The sequence below is a fragment of the Crocodylus porosus genome, unplaced genomic scaffold, assembly GCF_001723895.1.
Source record: "Crocodylus porosus isolate Cpor-Errol unplaced genomic scaffold, CroPor_comp1, whole genome shotgun sequence".
NCBI lineage: Eukaryota > Metazoa > Chordata > Crocodylia > Crocodylidae > Crocodylus > Crocodylus porosus.
This window is the reverse complement of record NW_017728919.1, coordinates 1555165-1571797: the sequence shown is the minus strand read 5'-3', so window position 1 is coordinate 1571797 and position 16633 is coordinate 1555165. Positions and strand designations below refer to the sequence as shown.

The following is a 16633-nucleotide window of genomic DNA, read 5'->3' as shown; positions in this document are numbered from 1 at the left end:
GGGGCCTTGCCCTAATTGGGGGGGAAGAGGAAGTGGGGTTGACCTAATGGGGGAGCTGAGAAAGTATGGGGGGACCCCCTTAATGGAGGGCTGAGGAAGTTAAGTGGGGTTGCCTGAATGAGGGGGCAGAGGGAAGGGTGGGGGAGTGTAGTGGCATGTTGGGGGAGGGAGTGGGGGATGTCCCAAAATGGGGCTAAGGAAGTGCCAGGGAGGAGGGCGTGCAGGGGCAGGGCTGGGGAGTGGGCCCAGGGAGCACAGGGTGGTGGTGACCCAAAAAGAAGCTGAGGAAATGCCAGGGGGGTGGGCACGTGGGGGGGGCGGAGAGCCCGGGTGCATGGTGGGAGTCCCTGCCGGGCATGGCTGCCCCTGCGTGTCGGCAAAGCCCAGGGCTGATGCCGGAGGTGGGGGGGAGGGGGCTGTGGGGGAGGTGCAGGTCCAGAGCATGGGGTATCCTGGGAGGAACTTGGGGGGAGGGGGGGATGTGCCTGAGCAGGGGCTAGAGGCACTGGGAGAGCAGGACAGATGGCACTTTTCACTGTGACGAAGGGACCAGGGACTGGCACTGGCTTCAGCAGTGTATGCTTGGTGGGGCGGGGGTTGTACGGGAAGGGGCGGCGCAGGGAAAGTGTGGCTCTAGAGGTGGGGAGAGCTGCCTCCCGGGGCACCAAACCCCGGGGTCTGGGTGGGTGTGGCTACTCCAAAAAGGTCCCTAGCAAATGGGCACAAATACCCGTTGTTTGCTTAATAGTGTCAGACGGGGTGAGCTCGTGACAAAGCTAAAGATGGAGGTATATTGCGGGGCTAATGCCAAGGTTAGTAGCTGCACATGCTTAAGTAGCCATCTACGGACACATGTGCAGAAGTTACATGTGAAAACTAGGCTGCGTTTGTCATGTCGTTTGAAAACCCCTTCCTTACTCATTCGTCTGCTCCTCAGTGACTCTCTTTGGCAGTGTTTATCTCTGTATTAACTTTCAGATGCATATAGTTTGTCTGCAAGGCAAGCTGTTTACAAAATAAAGTTGTATACTGGCCCTGGTCTGCCACCTTCTGAGCCTGAGCTACCGCCGGCATGCAGGAAAATACTTATCAGTTACTTTTCAAAGAGTCTTTATACATTTTCTGTTTTCTCTCTCTTCCCCCCCCCCTTTCTCCCCCTCTGTTCTTGTTGCATCAGAAGAGCATCAAGTTATTAAGGAAAAAGATGTTTCTGTATGTCAGGTCTATCTGTAGGAACGGCCATAGTTAAAAGAATACCAGTAACTCGCTTTTTGGGAGTGACTAATTCGGTACCATTTCTCTCAGTTGAGCACTATATAAACAGCATGCCCAGAACTGAGAAAAGAAAGGTTTAGGAGGAAAAAAAATGTATGAAGGCTTTTCACCTATTCCGATGATGGTTTAAGTCTCTTCAACTTGTATAAACAGGTAGCAAATGAAAAAGGGATTATACAGAGAATTAGTGATACTGTGTAAAAGTGCTGTCATATGCAAAGTAGAGCTATTAAAATATTTGAGAGTGTTTTCTGATTGCTTCCTTTTTAGTAATTTTAGGAATCATTTGTCATAGTAGGTACAAAATGAGAAGAAAGAAATTAAATTTGCAGGCGAGAGGAGAGTAGTTTTAAGACGTAGTTGCAACTTTTGTTTAGTCTCACTCTTCATACCACAGATTAATTTTTTTGGAGATGTTTGAGGACAAAGCTAATGCAAGTCTGAAAATATGCCCGCAGTCCAAACAGCAACAAGTTCAATCTGCCATGGTATAAGCTGCTATTTTCTCTTACCTTTGCCTGGTAAGATGCTACTTTTTTTATGTTAAAATTCCAACAAACAACTCACGTATGTTTGTTTATACCCACCTGTCAACCCAGAACAAGCTTTTATCCATTAGTTGAGAGTGGCGTTCCCAGCCTTGCAAAGTCTGAATATCACAAGGCACATGTACAGCCTGTAAAAACCAACTGTTAGCCTCTTATTGCAGCAGAAATACAGCTGTACTGGATAGATGGAAGATGATTGGTTGCTTTCTCTGTTAGTGCCTATTGCCTGCATTCAGAGAGCTCATTAAGTCTGCTTGCAGGAAGTGGCTTGTGTGCTATCACAACTTTTTAGACACAGGTAGGAAATTCAGTAGTGTTGGTGGGGCCTGGCTAAGTGGTCCTTACAACCTATTTTAGCAACCCTCTTGAAGGCACCCGGAGAGACCAGGCTAACTTTGTTATTAAGTAGTGGAAACAGAGTTCAGGCTTTTTGCTCCCTAGGTCAGCATGTTCTGGCATTGCAAATCTAGTATGCGTTGCCCCAGTCAAGAGAAGACCTTACATCTCTTGACACTTGAATCTCCACCTCAGGCTTGGAACAGGATTGAGGGGATTAAGCACATCAACAGTATGAAGCATCTCCAAGCAGCATTGTAAGGTAGCATGGGGGGAAAGAGAAGAGAGAATTTTCAAAAATAGTTGGGGAGGAGGGGGAATGTCCTTGAGTCTGGCCTGGTTGAGAGATTTTTCCATTGCCTTATGGGATATTGGAATCTAGTGTTTTGCAGTCCTAGATAAGGGTGTTATGGAGAATAGTTTGCTTCTCACGTTTACATTTCTGAGGTGATTTGAAGCATCATGTCTCAGTCGTGGTACACAAGCTGGAAACCTGAATGGATCCAGGGTGATACTTTATAAGAATAACAGCACTTTTCTGGCCTGTGTCTTTATTAGTTCTTCACCCCACTGAGCAAGAATGGAGGTACTTTCCTGCAAAGTTCCTCAGCCTCGTTAGTAGCCTAAGCCAAAGGAATGAGGGAACAGAAACCGTTGCTGCTGAAAAGGGGGGCTGATAAGAACAACCAAAGTTATCTTTCCTTTGAGGCTCTTTGCCAACACCAGAGGAGTGCCAGTATTGGGACTGAAACTTTACTTGTTGCATTGTGCTGCTACTAGTTTATTTTCAGAGTAGGGAAACTAATGCTTTGAGTTGGGTCCCTTCCAGCCCTAATGTCTATGAAATTGTCAGAGCCGAATCAGCAGACTGTGTTCCCCTGACTTGATCAGAGGAGAAGAAGGGGTTGTGGTGAAGTTGAAGGAGGAATCTCAAGTCAACATAGCGAAGGACAACATTTATAGTTACTTTAACTGAAGACTTCATGCCTTTTCTCTTGAGTGATAACTTTTGGTAAGACAGGTTTCTAGATTAGGGAAAGTAGCAAATGAAGATCAGTTGTGCAACAAGTTCTGTAGAAAACTCCATTCCCCCAAAACAGAACAGAGCACATATGGGACTAGAACATCTAGCACTTGTATTTGTACTTCTATATTTACCATTTCAGTTTAAAACAACGTTAAGTCAGCCATGGCATCAGTTCATCTTCCAGAATTGTGTTGCTTAGGGCAGGTTCATTGCTTTGTTGGCAAAGCTGTCTTCTGCCGCTGCATGTAGGTACTTGGGGGTGGAGGAGCACACTGCTAGTGACAGGTTGAAATACTCGTGTGGTGTCGACACCCTTTGTTTCTTTGTTGCATACCATGGCGAATCAGTGTCTTTCCTGAAAGAGCAATTCGATAATTTGGTTCGTTAAATGATCAGAATGTCTCCACTGTTATTGGGATTGTTACTGGAGCATATTGTAGCTTTTCCACCATCATTCTTGTTGGACAGAAACCTGCATCTTCTGTTTCATTGATTATCAGTGCATTCCTTACTATTCCTTACTTTCATTGAGCTGAACCCTAGCCCTTGGGCAAACAGTGCACAGAAGTTGAAGTTGGTGGGGGTGGGGGAGGAAGAAGTCATACAATATTGTGCCTTGCCTGGGAGAGGACCCCAAGCAAGTAGTGTCAAAGGGGCCCAGGTTTTCTTGTTTCACTCTCACTGTTATCTACCATGTGGTGGACTTGTACCAGGATGAACAACTCATTTTACCTAAGAAATAGTTCTACAATTTTTGTAAATACTGGATATATACATATATTGAAAGAGTCACATAGATCTAGCAGTGTTAAAGTACATAATACATTGTATCCAGTTACTGATAATTTATTATCTGTTACTTCTATATAGATAAGTAGCATTAAAGACCATCTGAACTTTGTTATAATCATTCAGTTCCTATCCATAGCCCAGTGAAGTATCCTTCAACAATCAATTTATACAACTGAAATAGCTGGGGAAGTGAGATATTTCCTTCCTTTTTGGATACAATGCCAAGGATGTTAAATCTCTCGAGACCCATATGATAAGAATATGGGCTGTCCTTTTTTGGAATTATTTAAACAAGTATACAACTATCCATTCAAGAGGGTAGTGAAACTATGGGATTTGATTAGTTTGAAATACCTGTCCTGTATGTTCCTGCCCTCTCCATTTTAGGACAAGGCCTGTTATATGCTTGGAAGAAGGCAAGCATCCTATTAAAAAAAACCTAAGGGTGCTGTAGGACTTGGAGATGCAACAGGTGTTGCTGTGCTCTCGGAGCCAGCATCTCAATATATTATCAGATGTATCATTTTCATAGATTTCATAGACATCTGGTCTATAAGCTTAGTTTTCCCAAGCAAATGCAAGCGAATCGTCTTGCAAGCAAGGGTGCTTGGCTTTGGTGTTCCAGCAAAATTCCAGCTTGGGTAATTACTGCCTACCAAAGTCTGCCTTTCCTGTCCATAGCTGTTGTATATCAGTTGCTGTGCTCTGGGAAACAGTCTATTGCACCATGGAGGGGGACTGCTTGACGTGTACAGTTTTATGAAGTGCTAAGTAAGTGTAAGTTCCTGTAGGGAGATGCAAAAACAACTATGGTATCTTTTTCTAGAAATTAATGACTTTTCTAAGCCATGTAGGTTTAGTTTCCATGATTGTTCATAACACCTAATGCAGATATCTAGTTCAGGAGTTCTGTAGCCTCTCTAAGCACTGGTAGTTGTAGTCCCAATGTGAAATCTTTGAAATCTGCCTCTTCCCACCCTGAAAGCTGGGATCAGACATTAGTAATCCTAAATGTAAAAAATGAATTCAATTTATTGTTCAGTGGCTTGTTCTGCCTTTTCTGGGAGGTGACTTTCTAACACTGAAGTAGGTGTGTACTAACTAGTTTTGAAAAGAAGGTAGTATTTTTCCTAGGCTGGTTATGTTATATGTCAGCGATTCGCAGCCAGGGTGATGCATCGTTCTGGAGTTCCTTGGATACTTTCAGGGGTGCTGTGGGGTGCCAAACTATGTTGGCACAGTTAGATGTACAAACAGTTCACACAATAAACCCAGAAATTTCCACTGGGAATCCATAGTGTTAAAATCCTTGTAACTTGTTGCTGGGCTTGCTGAGTTCTTTGCAACAGAATAATTGTTGTTATTTTATTATTTTTCTGTAGTCAAAATCAAAGAGAAAACTACGAGCTGGCATTTCCATGGGTTGTTTTGAGTCAGTCATGCAGTGCCTCAAGTCTGAAAAGGTTGCGAACCACTCTTATACTAGGGAGAATGATGTTGGTAAATTCTTGTGATAAACAGCAGTTTAAGGCTCATATGACCATCATAAAAGGATAGCACTTTTTGGTAGGTAGCATTTTATTGAAGTATGCTCTGTGTCAAGTCAGAGTCTTACTTAAATCAATATAATCTGGCCATGCTTTCTCAGGTCTCCATTTGGATTAGCACCCAACTTTCCTTGATTGTAGGTAAAGTCAATTTTACCATGATGGCCTATTGACTTTTTACAAATAAAGTCCCAGAAAGGATTCACTGTTCAGGCATGACTTCTTTTAAAGTTTAAAGAAGAGCTAACTGGGAAAAGTAAAATTGGAAGATTTAGTTGTTTAATTTTTAAAAAGATTAAATTTATCAGTTACTTAGTTTAAAATGTGTCCTAAACTCTAAGCAGCTTGTTGCCTTTAAGAAAGAAGCCATGGCTTGAGAACTACATGGTTGGGTTTGACCCAATGAAAAGTCTTAAAGTGGTAATTGCAAATAAGGATGACTCTTTGTCATTAAAAAAAACAGAGGCAGCAGGGCTAGTACATGCTCTTGTAATGTGGCAATCGTCCTAAGGAAGTTTGAGTTTGGTGTGACTTCATAGATAAATGTGTTCAATATCATGCTCCTTGACTAAGAATCCTTGCTCAGTGATCCTAGGGTCTGAGTAGAAGTAGATGAAGCATGTTGTCACCACTACTCCCACCTAAAGAGAATATACACATGGCGGAGGAAGTTAGTTGTTCTCCAGCTCTCCACTCTTTATAACTTGTTCTTGAAGCCTGACCCAAAATAGGATCATATCTATGCTCCCATGTTATTAGTGGGGAAACAGGTTGAGTGAGTTGCACAAACTAACTTATGACGTATGTGACCAAATCCAGGTGAGAGATGCCCACAGGCCTACACTGTCTTGTCAATATGACTTCAAAACTAAGTTTACTAAAGCTGTTTAACAGAGGGGATTCTCCTTAAAAGCATTTCCAGACTATTACTCTTAAGATGTACATGCAGTTTTGATCTCATCTCATACCTTGAAGAGTAGTGCTCGTTATAGCCTTGTACACATCCTCTCAGATGTTAAGCATTTGCGTTCCATTATATTAGAGGGACTTTAAACTATTTACTTTTCAGCTCTATCATTATCTAATTTCCTTTCTCTTGCCTTTTTATCAGTGTCTCTTTTTTTTTTTTTTTTTTTTATACAAAAGTTTTAACTTGCAAAAATGAAGGAATTAACACATTTCTGAAGCAGAATACAATTCTTTGCTTCACAGGCCAGTTACCCTTGGGCTTTTTTGGTCCTGTTTATCAGTGTAGCTTGATAAAGGTCGGTCACAGTAGGTTCAATTGGTGCCCCTCTTGCTGTACACCCACATTCATAACTGACCAACAGCTTCCATATTTGGATTAGCTTCCTCATTGGTGATGTTGTTTTGGGTTTTATCTGAGCAGACAGCAGTCCATTGATAAATCTTTACCTGATTGATAACAGCACGAATTCAGTTGAGAAGTATATCCTTAGACTGAGAATAAGCCACTGAGAATCACTCTAATGCATCTATCTTCTGGAGTTTAGAAGAAATTCTTCATTCCACACATGCAAATCCATTTATCTTGCAAAAAAAGAGATGCCAAGAAATCGGAGATCATTGGCTTGCAAGATATCAATCCCAAATAACAAAGGCCTGCTTTGAGTACCTCTTTGCAGCTATGTGCTGATTACTGGCCTTTGACTGAAGTGTTTGCGGTTCCAGTTAAGGATAGTGCTGTACCAGTAATGGCAGCATGGAACTAATAGCACTTTGAAAGCTTCCAAGATGGTGGTAGACCACCCTGGAGCCTGTGAGGGAGCATGTCACAAAACCATTTCAGTTCAGAGTTTGAGATTCTTGAAAGCATTGGGCACTGCCTGGCTTTCAAAACCCCTTTCAGGGCAGGAGCAGATCAGACACCAGTATAAAAATATGTAGGGAAAACATTATTATTGTCAGGAGAAGCTAATGTTTTGGGCTGGATGCCTGCAGTGCTGAACCAGTATCGGCTCCATTTTGCAGTCTTCTTGGAAAAGTTTCAACAAGAAAACAATAAGCAGCTCAGTTCCCTGAAGGTCACAATGGTTGTATCATTTTTTTAGAAATGGGGTCATCTATGAATATTCTTGCCCTGAAAGATGTAAGCTACTTTAGCTCTAGAATTGGTAAAAATCATGGGTTCCCGACAGTGCCATGCCTGTCTTTTGTCCGTTACTTCTTATTTAGAGGTTCATGGGGAGCAAACAACAACAAGACCCAAACAACATTTAAACTGGAGGTGCTACCCAAGCAATTCTCGGCCCAGTTGGAGGAGGAGCTTCAGGTGCCAGACCTAGGTTCCCTATTGCAAGTCAAGATTCTCTATTTCGATCTCAAATCTGTGACTGTACACTTGATTGTTGTAGATTATGAATTTAACTTCACTGGAAATTTAGAAGAGAATTCTTGGGAGTTAAAAATTAACAAAGAATAGTGTATTCAAGCAGAAGAGTTCATTATTATCCTCAGAGAGGAAACAGCCATCATTACAATTAATTGTATTCCAGCAGCAAGGAGAAGCCCTGTATAGGATCTAGTCCCCATTATGTACGCACATAATGCCATACCCAGCCATACAAGCCTACAATCTAGTTGAGACGAGATGCAGCAAGTGTGCAAGAGATATGACTGATAAAGATAAAATGGAATCACCTGATTTTATAGTTATCTATTGTACAACTTTGAACCTTTCAAAAGGATTTTCTTAATCTTAAATGATCAACTCCCCAACTCACGCATGACTACAAAACTGCTGGCTGACAGACTTGTAAGTTTTTGTAACTCTTACAGGATGCTCTATTCCTTTACATTCAGAGCAGCCTAAGGTTTGACCTACAAAGGGACTTAATTCCAAAGAAAAGATTTGTAGATAATTGCCAAACCATGTGTTTTCTGAGAGAACCCATCAAATAGTGTGGTGCTTTATTAGAATAGTAGACTTCATGGGTTTCTCTACATGCACATGAATGCCAGACTACAGATGAGCCATTTAAAAATATGCTGTCAGGTGTAGATGTTCTAAGTTTGTGCTTCTGAAGTAATGAGGAGACATTAAAGTATCTCTTCCTTAGAGGCAATCAGTGATTGGAAGTCCTGCTTCTCATAGGACAGTTCTGGGTAGATAGAATATGTTGGAAATCAGTGCTTCATATGAATTCTTTTGACCTATGGGTTATCACAGGATGTGCTGACGTACTCTTTTCCTTTAATCGGGATCAAAAGGTGCAAATCCTAACTGCCTAGGTGACTGACTAACCAGAGATGCTTGTTCACTACCATTTTGTCCGAGTGATGGCGTGCCGTGATTAACCCTCTCTTTGCTGGCAAAACTTGGTTACCCAAAATAAGTTGCAGACTTCAAGACTAATATAAAGAGTCTCTGAGGCAGTGTGATGCACTTGTTTTCAGAATGGGAAGCTGCCTGCAGATCTTTACAGTATGCATCAATGCTCGGAGTCCTAAATTTTGCTCTTAAGTGGGAGAAAATAGAAATTCAATGAAATGCTTATTAAACTAGAGCAAAGAGCTTCCTCTCTCGTTTTCCACTGATAACATTACTGGTGAGAGGGACGAGACAAGGTCCAGGTGACTCTGCTCCATCTTGAGCCAGGCAAGATTCATCCATACCCACGTTCTAGCTCTTTTATGGGAGCCTCCAGTTGCTGGTGGTGATGGACAGTTTTGTTCCAGGAGGACTGCCTCATCTCTTGTCCTAAACTGAAGTCATTTTACTTCACTGCTTGGATTATGGGACACAGATTATTTTTGACCTATCACATCCTACAAGTTGCAAAGTATCTTCTTGCCAGGCAGAAGAGATTTCACACCAAAGTGTTTTATTCTCTTTAGGCATCAGATAGTCAACTAAGTGCAGAGCATAGAGATTGTTAATTGAACATGAAGTGTCTCAGCTCTTCCATGTCAAAACATACCTGTGTTCATCTCACCATATTCTTGTACTCTTTGGCAAATAACTTCTATCTTGTGGAGGCCTACGGTAGCCCACACTTGCACATGTTTTTGGCATGTGATTTAATTCCCCATTGAGAAAATCAGGCAAGTGTTTCTGGTCTAAAGTCTAAGGAATTCTTTTCATGCTTAGCGTAAGCCATCTTAGAGCTGCACTGTTATGATTCCTGATACTGTTTCACTGGTTGCATCATGCTTAAAGTTTTAGGCTTTTTCCCTTTAGCTGTTTTTAGAGGTATCCTGTCAAAACCAGACTTGAATCGTTGGCTAAAAGATAACATATTTTCCAGTTCTTCACTTGTTTCTCTTAAAACATAAATAAAAGTTAGTTAAAGTTGCCTTTTTATTCCAAAGTCATACAGGACTCTTGGATATCAGTGACTAGTAAAACTTTCCCAGTCTGTCTCTTGTAAATGTGTGTTGGAAGTGAGGGAAGATCTAATGCACATGAGAGCAAATGAGAAGGCCAACTTCAGAAATAGCTGCATGCCTATTTTTTTGATTAGCTGGACCATTGCATAACTTTGTGGTGCAGTTCCTATCTTTAACAAAAGACTTTTGTGAACCCTAGAGAATATTTTTTCATATCTGTTTGCTGCTAATATTATGTTTCTGGAGTTCTTGTACAGGTAGCTAGTTGTAATGGTGTATTCTTCTATGGTAGATTATCTTAAACCAACCCTAAAACTTTAGCTCTGAAGTTAACACAACTCAAGTACTAACTTTGCATGGGCCTAATTTGATCTAAGTGTAAGTAGTTGGTTTTACCACAGCCACATGCAGAAGATGCTCTTTGCCAGTAATGATGGATGGAAATGGATATCAGGCAGGAGATGTACTTCCTGTTCAATACAGTACTACTTAGGTATGCCTATTTATCCCCTCCTATACAACTACAGTAGACTTTCTTAAAAAGTCACAAATCGGGACATTATAACTGGCAATAATTTTAGAGTAGCATAAGTAATCCTATCTCCCTATGGAACTGTTGCCAATATCTTAAATGTACAGAAGATGCACTCATCGGTTGCATGAACTAAATACTTCAGTTTGAATGTTCTGGAGGGGAGTTATATGGGGTGAAGAGCATCAGACTCCATGAACATGTGAATGTAGCACATCAAACAGTTCCCAAAAAAAGTACAAACACAAGACATAACCCCTAAAAGCAGCTTAGCTCTGCATAAAAGTAGCAAATGTGCTCGGAATGAATTGGAGATAAATTTGTTATGCTTTCAAATGTTTGCTTTCAGTGTGCAGCCTGCTCATTTCTTGCACTGTCTGCTCTCAGGTTCATACTACAAACTTCCGTGTTCATCATCTCGAGGCCAGTTAGAGAGCCAAATCCTGTCATCCCTATTCCGATTGTGGGGACAGTTCACAACTCCACAGTCCGTAAGCTAACAGGTAAATTGAAGATGCATAGGCAACTTTGGAAGCAGATACATAGAGCAACTGGCTCAGCCTCACTTTTCCTGGTGAAGTCAATATCCCTTAGAGCAACCTGTGGCAGTGGGCTAGTGGTAGAAAGTATTGGTGAGGTAGGGAGGCTGTGACTCCTTTAGTACAGGTATAAGATAACACTTATCTGCACTAGACAGCTAGCCTAAATCTACAGAAAATCCCCTCGCTCTGCACTGGAGGCTACTGCAGCACCTGTAGAAGACAGAAGAGTGCAGGTACTTCCACATCCATTCTACTTCCATATTCCCTACCAGACCTAGGGACTGAAATCTAGTTAGCTTACAATATTTGGGGAGCAGGAGGGGGCTGAGATAAACGTGGTCAGGAATCCTAACACTTGTCCCTACTGCTCTGGATTCAGATTAAAAGCCAACAGTAACCTAAACTGGTATAAAGTCTTTCACAATTGTTTTTTATTTAAACCATCCTGTTCTTCATCACCCTTTTTTTTGTTGGAGGGGCAGGGGGCAAATAAGGAATAATTTATGAAAGTATAGCTCTTGAGTGCAATGGTGCCTTGAATTTGACAACTGGCACCACTTGCCAGGCTTACTTTTCATGGGACTTTCTGGGGCTTCATACCTGAAAAAGCATGCACTTTGAATGGCACTGTTAGATTCACCAGCAAATTAGAGCTTGCCTCTGAACTATACGTCTTTCTTTCCAGACCTCAATATTTAACTCTGCTCTTTCTTCAGCAAGAAACGGCTTCCATAATTCAAGATTTGCTAGGATTTTGGCGATGAAATTATAAACTGGCTGTGTAAAATTGTAGTGCAAGTAGGCTGAAATATTGGAAAATAGGGGAAACACTTGTAGCTGATGAGAGCCAGTCTTTAGGCTTGGTGGTTGAAATAGGGGAAGGACCCTGGGGACAGCACTGTTTAACAGCAGGACTTTATGGCCTCAGCAAGTCATTTTACCTTCTTAATTAGGTGCTGAATGGAATCTGGATCATATTGCATCAGGTTTGCTCAGAGTAAATATGTGCCATTTACCCTGAGCTATACCTGCTCAGAAACGAGACTGGCCCGTCTTGCCTTAGCAGCAGTGAGCTGGGATGAATGGGTATTTTAAGATATTTGCTAGTCCTGGTTCTTACTGAGAGCTGGTGATGGCGGGGGGGGTCCCTCCTATGAGCTACTTGTCCCACTTGCCTAGCTAGAAAGGTTGGCAGGTAGTGCCTTCCCCGTGGGTGGCTCCATCTATAGCCAATCCATGCACCAGTCCACAAGGGAGTGTCATTAATACAGTGCAGCTGGTGCCATTCCCCTCACAGCATCGTCACCCTAGTGACACACCCAGGACGTGCTAGCCCAGCAACTACAACCCGGATGGGTTGCTCAGTCTCTTCTCCCAGCTGACCACGTACTGCTTGTTCTGCTTCTACTTATTTTAATACGTGTTAATAAAGCAGAGCAATTAGGTAATATCTGACTGGCATTACTTTAGGATTTATCGCTAATTTACAAGACCACTGTCTGAAAAATATAGAGGTTTGCTTTACTGAAATGGCCTTTCCGTGGTCTTGTGCTATCAGATTTTAGATGCATCTTAACAGTTCGGATACCAGGTTACAGATACAGTTATCCTGGAAGGATAGTGACAGGCAAAAGTCTAGAGCAAACCTGTCCCGTTCTCTGACCTGTGGGACTTTCATACTAAATCTAAACACTTTGTTTATCCTGAAGGTTCAGACAGTTAAGTTTTATGTAAGGCCAAGTGTATCCATTCACAAAACTTGATTGAAATAAGTATTTGTTAGGCTCGTGCCTTTATGTATTGACCAAAGTACATAGGAAATCAGTGCAGTGGATCAAAATAATGCTAGCCTGGCTCCAATACTGGTTTACACACAGTTTTGCAGGACCTAAACTAAATTCCTGCCAGACGGTGGTTGGTTATAAAATACGATTTGAGTTCACGGCTTAAAACAAGTGACCTTATTTGTCAGGCAATATTTATCACAGATCTCTCGAATGCAGTAAGAAAATGAGAGTCCTGAAGGAAATGTAGTGCTGCAAAGTCTTTATGCCTTTTCCCCCCCACGCAGCTTCAGCAGAAGCTTTTTTCGTGCACGTTGTATTCTCTTTTACCCTGAAATATCCCCAACCATGTTACCTTTTAGCTAAGCTATATACAAAACATTTTGCTTGTAGCATGAGTGATATGCAGAAACCTCTGCTGTTAAGTTTGAACAGCACGTAACACATGGCGAGACAAAATTAGTTGTTTCTCTCAATGAAACTGCAGGAGAAACGTGCAAAGGTCAAATACAGTTGCTCAAGTTGAAGTCTGACTCAAACTCTGGAGCTCGAGATCTTTATGGTTGCGAGAAGTACCACAGTTGTGAAAAGGTTGCACATGGATGTGACCTTCGTGTTAATCACAACCCCCCCATTCTACGTACCAATATTAGGTTTAAGTTTGGTAGTGACCAAGAAATGTGGGGTTCGAAACATTGCTGCTTGCACCACTTAGGTGTTTAGAGACTGCTCCATGTGCTGACTGAGCTCAGCTCTGCGTTGTACGAGAGCAAAGCAGCATGGCTCCAAGCATGAACACTTCACTCATGTGTTTTTAAAGCGCCCGTACAAGGAGCCCTGCTATAAGCAAGACTAACGCTTACAGAAGCATAACCAAAGGAGTTCTTGCAGTGGTTTAGAGAAGTCCCATGTCTCAGCACACTAATAAAGGCTAATGAGTGGTTACGAGCTGAGCTATAATGATTCTAACTGCTTCTATAATAGCGAGGCCAACGCAGAATGACTCTGCAAGTGTCCAAGCGCTCAGTCAGGAGGGCCACAGAGCTAATCTGATCAGAAAGGGCAGGAGTACTGCAAGGAAGTCTACTTAAACATGATGGAGCTTATCATCTGGAGTTTAGGATGTGTTTTGAAACACCAAATGCGTGCCTTTGAATGGCTCTCCCTGTTCCACCTGGAAAAGTTATTCAGGTCCTCTAGATGTGGTTAGTTTCTCCTGTGAGTATGACTGGCGTTGTTTTGAGGGGCAGTTTTGCCTGCCCTCACCCCCCCGAAAGAGCACCCTAAAGGCCAGCAGAACTCCTGCCGCCTTGCTAAGATTACTGAGAGGTATTCAGTCTAGCATCAAATGTTTTTCTTCCCCCTGGAGCTATTTTGAGAGGTATCAGCACAGGTTACGTTCAATGCAAGTGTTTGGGTACCAAGTTCTCATAGGTGGATGTATATTTATTTAGCTAAGCTCTAGCTCCTTTTTCTTCTCGTGGGTGTTTCATAAAACTTTCCGACTGATCCTGGCATGTCACTTCCTACCACCACGTGGCCCAGATGGGTTGGGAGCAAGTTATAGCACCTGACTGAAGTAGCATCACTTGGGCACTTGCATTTCACTTCTGTTGAGGGCACAACCAACTTGTAACACTTTTGGGGGGAAGCGGTGTTCTTTAAATAGTGACAGGACAGAACTTCAAATCGTAACTCTGCCTGATCCTGACAATTAGCAAACGTGAAAGAGAAATCCTATTGCTAGTTTGCTTCCCCTACCTTTTTTCATGTGGCAAGAGTTAAGGACCCCCACTTCAAAATGAGAATCTTTCTCCTCTCCCCCACCCCTTACAATGACTGCTAATTAAAATTCAAACTGTTGCCCAAGGGAAGCAGGGCTCTGAAGCATCCATCTGGTCCCAGTGCCAGATTTCCAACACCAAAATCTGGAATGAGAGATCTTCCATTTTGAATGCCGTTGTCTTCCTGGTTCACCGTTCCAAGTCCTTGTTTCTTTCACGCGAGGGGAGTGGTAGTCGTGTGAATGGATGTGACCCATTGCTCTTTGGATAGCAAACTTCTTCCGAAGAGTTTGGATTTCCACCTACCTGAGAAACAAGGCTGCCACCACCAAGCTGGCAAGACTCTCCAGCTTGGGAGGTGATGTAGGCTAGAAACCAAATGCGAGTGAGCCATGGGAAGAAACCACATCTTGGACTCAAGTTTTGACCGGATCTTTGTCCCAACTCTGTGGATTTTGACCTGCCTCAGCATGCAGTCACCAAAAATGCTATTCCTGGGAGAAGCAGGAAGAGACTTGGCAGTGCAGTTAATCGCACCCTGATAAAGTATATTCCCAGAGGTATGTTTCAGGGAAAAAAAAAAAATCCTTTCCCCAAGTCCAGATCTAAAGGCCACTCCTGTTTAGGTTGCCAGGGGGTTTGGATCAGTGAATAGTTAAAAACCCCACACCTTCCAGCCCTGGCGCTACAGCAGAGACCATCTTGCTGCCTGATCGGGGTCAGCATGCTACTGAGGACTGGCGAAGTGCAACACGGACCCGCTACTCAAGTCTCCAATCTCCTGTAATCGCTCTCAAAATTGCCCTCTCCCTGGGGTTTTGAAAAACAAGTAGCAGAAGTTTGAACTCAGGAGGAGGACACTTGCTCTTCTGAAGAAAAGGAGAGTCCAGCTGTAAGCTGCTCCACACTGCCTCACTTGGCCCGGTCCATTCATTATATCCTGCAAACAAGGTGCATTCAGGCGCTGAGCTGCCAGGAACAGCAGCAGAAAATTCCCAGTCCAGCAATGAGGTTAACCGGAGATTTTAAGGGCTGTCTGCGGAAACACTAGCGATGTTGGCCTGTCGTGGGAGCAGCGCCTATTCAGGGCAAAGCCAGGTGAATAATTTGTCTGCGGGATGATTGGGTAAGCCTAAGAAGGTTGATTTAGTCACTCCACCAACACAGGCTCTCGGGCTGGCTCGGCCAGCGCTGCAACCCGTCCCGGCAACCATCACAGGGGTGGTGGAGCTGGGCACCTGTGTGAGGGGATGACGATGTTTAGTTGGAGCCGTTACAAAACCAGTTTGAAGTTTCCGTGAAAGCTTAACGCGCATGACCTGACAGACAGGGTTTGGTAGCGTACTGGTTTGCTGGTTGGTGCTTTGGTGTTCCTGGAGTGGTGGTTTCGGCAGATTGAAGGGGCCCGGCCTTCTTGGGGTGGCATCTCTGTAAACCCCGGGCTGGATGTGTAACCAGAGGCAGCTGCATTTTGCACCCTGCAAGCGAAACTGCCCCTCCTTCGTGTGTAAAGGACACCTCTCTGGCCATGTCTCACTTCTGATGCAACAAACTCTGCACATCCCCATGGAGCGAATGACCAATATTGGGCTTCAGTTTGGTGGCTTGAGATCCTCAGGGAGCTCCGATTCCTCGCCTCACCTTAGCCCTAGATCTCCCATCTCCCCTCTGTTCCTCGCCTAGACATCAGCCCTTTAACTCCTAGTTTCACTTGCTGCTTCCCATCCAACAGCTGCTGCTCCCCCAACCTCCTCCTTCACGGTATCTGGGTTTCCTGAGATTGCTGCCGCGTTCAGTTCTCTTCCACCTGTATTTGTAGCTGCTCTTCCCTCTGCTTCTGCTCCCTACCCCCCTTAAAAAGCGACCTTACGATCCCCACTAATCAGCACAGCAGAGAAGGGAAGCACGGGTGGATGATGATCCTTTTTAATGGCAACTTTCAGACGAAGATTTCCAGGAGTTTCTAGCCGGGAGGACTGTGTAAAAGGGGTTTCCGCGCTGTACGGCGGCCGCGTTGCGAACGTCCCGGCCCCGCCGGCAGCCCTGCTCGGCTCTCCGCGCCCCGGCTCGCGCCTGGCCTCGGGCAGAGCGAGGGGTCGCGCGGGGCCGAGCCGGG

The 16633-nt window shown here is 43.5% G+C and overlaps 1 protein-coding gene across 1 annotated transcript in view; it reads left to right on the top strand.

Annotated features, from left to right (window-relative positions):
* Window positions 1-514: 514 nt before the first annotated feature.
* The window catches only part of GATAD2A (GATA zinc finger domain containing 2A), an 82988-nt gene continuing 66869 nt past the window's right edge, over window positions 515-16633 (top strand). The window contains exon 1 of the mRNA XM_019538318.1: window positions 515-576. The gene's annotated coding sequence lies outside the window, so the exon portion shown is untranslated. The remainder of the gene's footprint in view (window positions 577-16633) is intronic.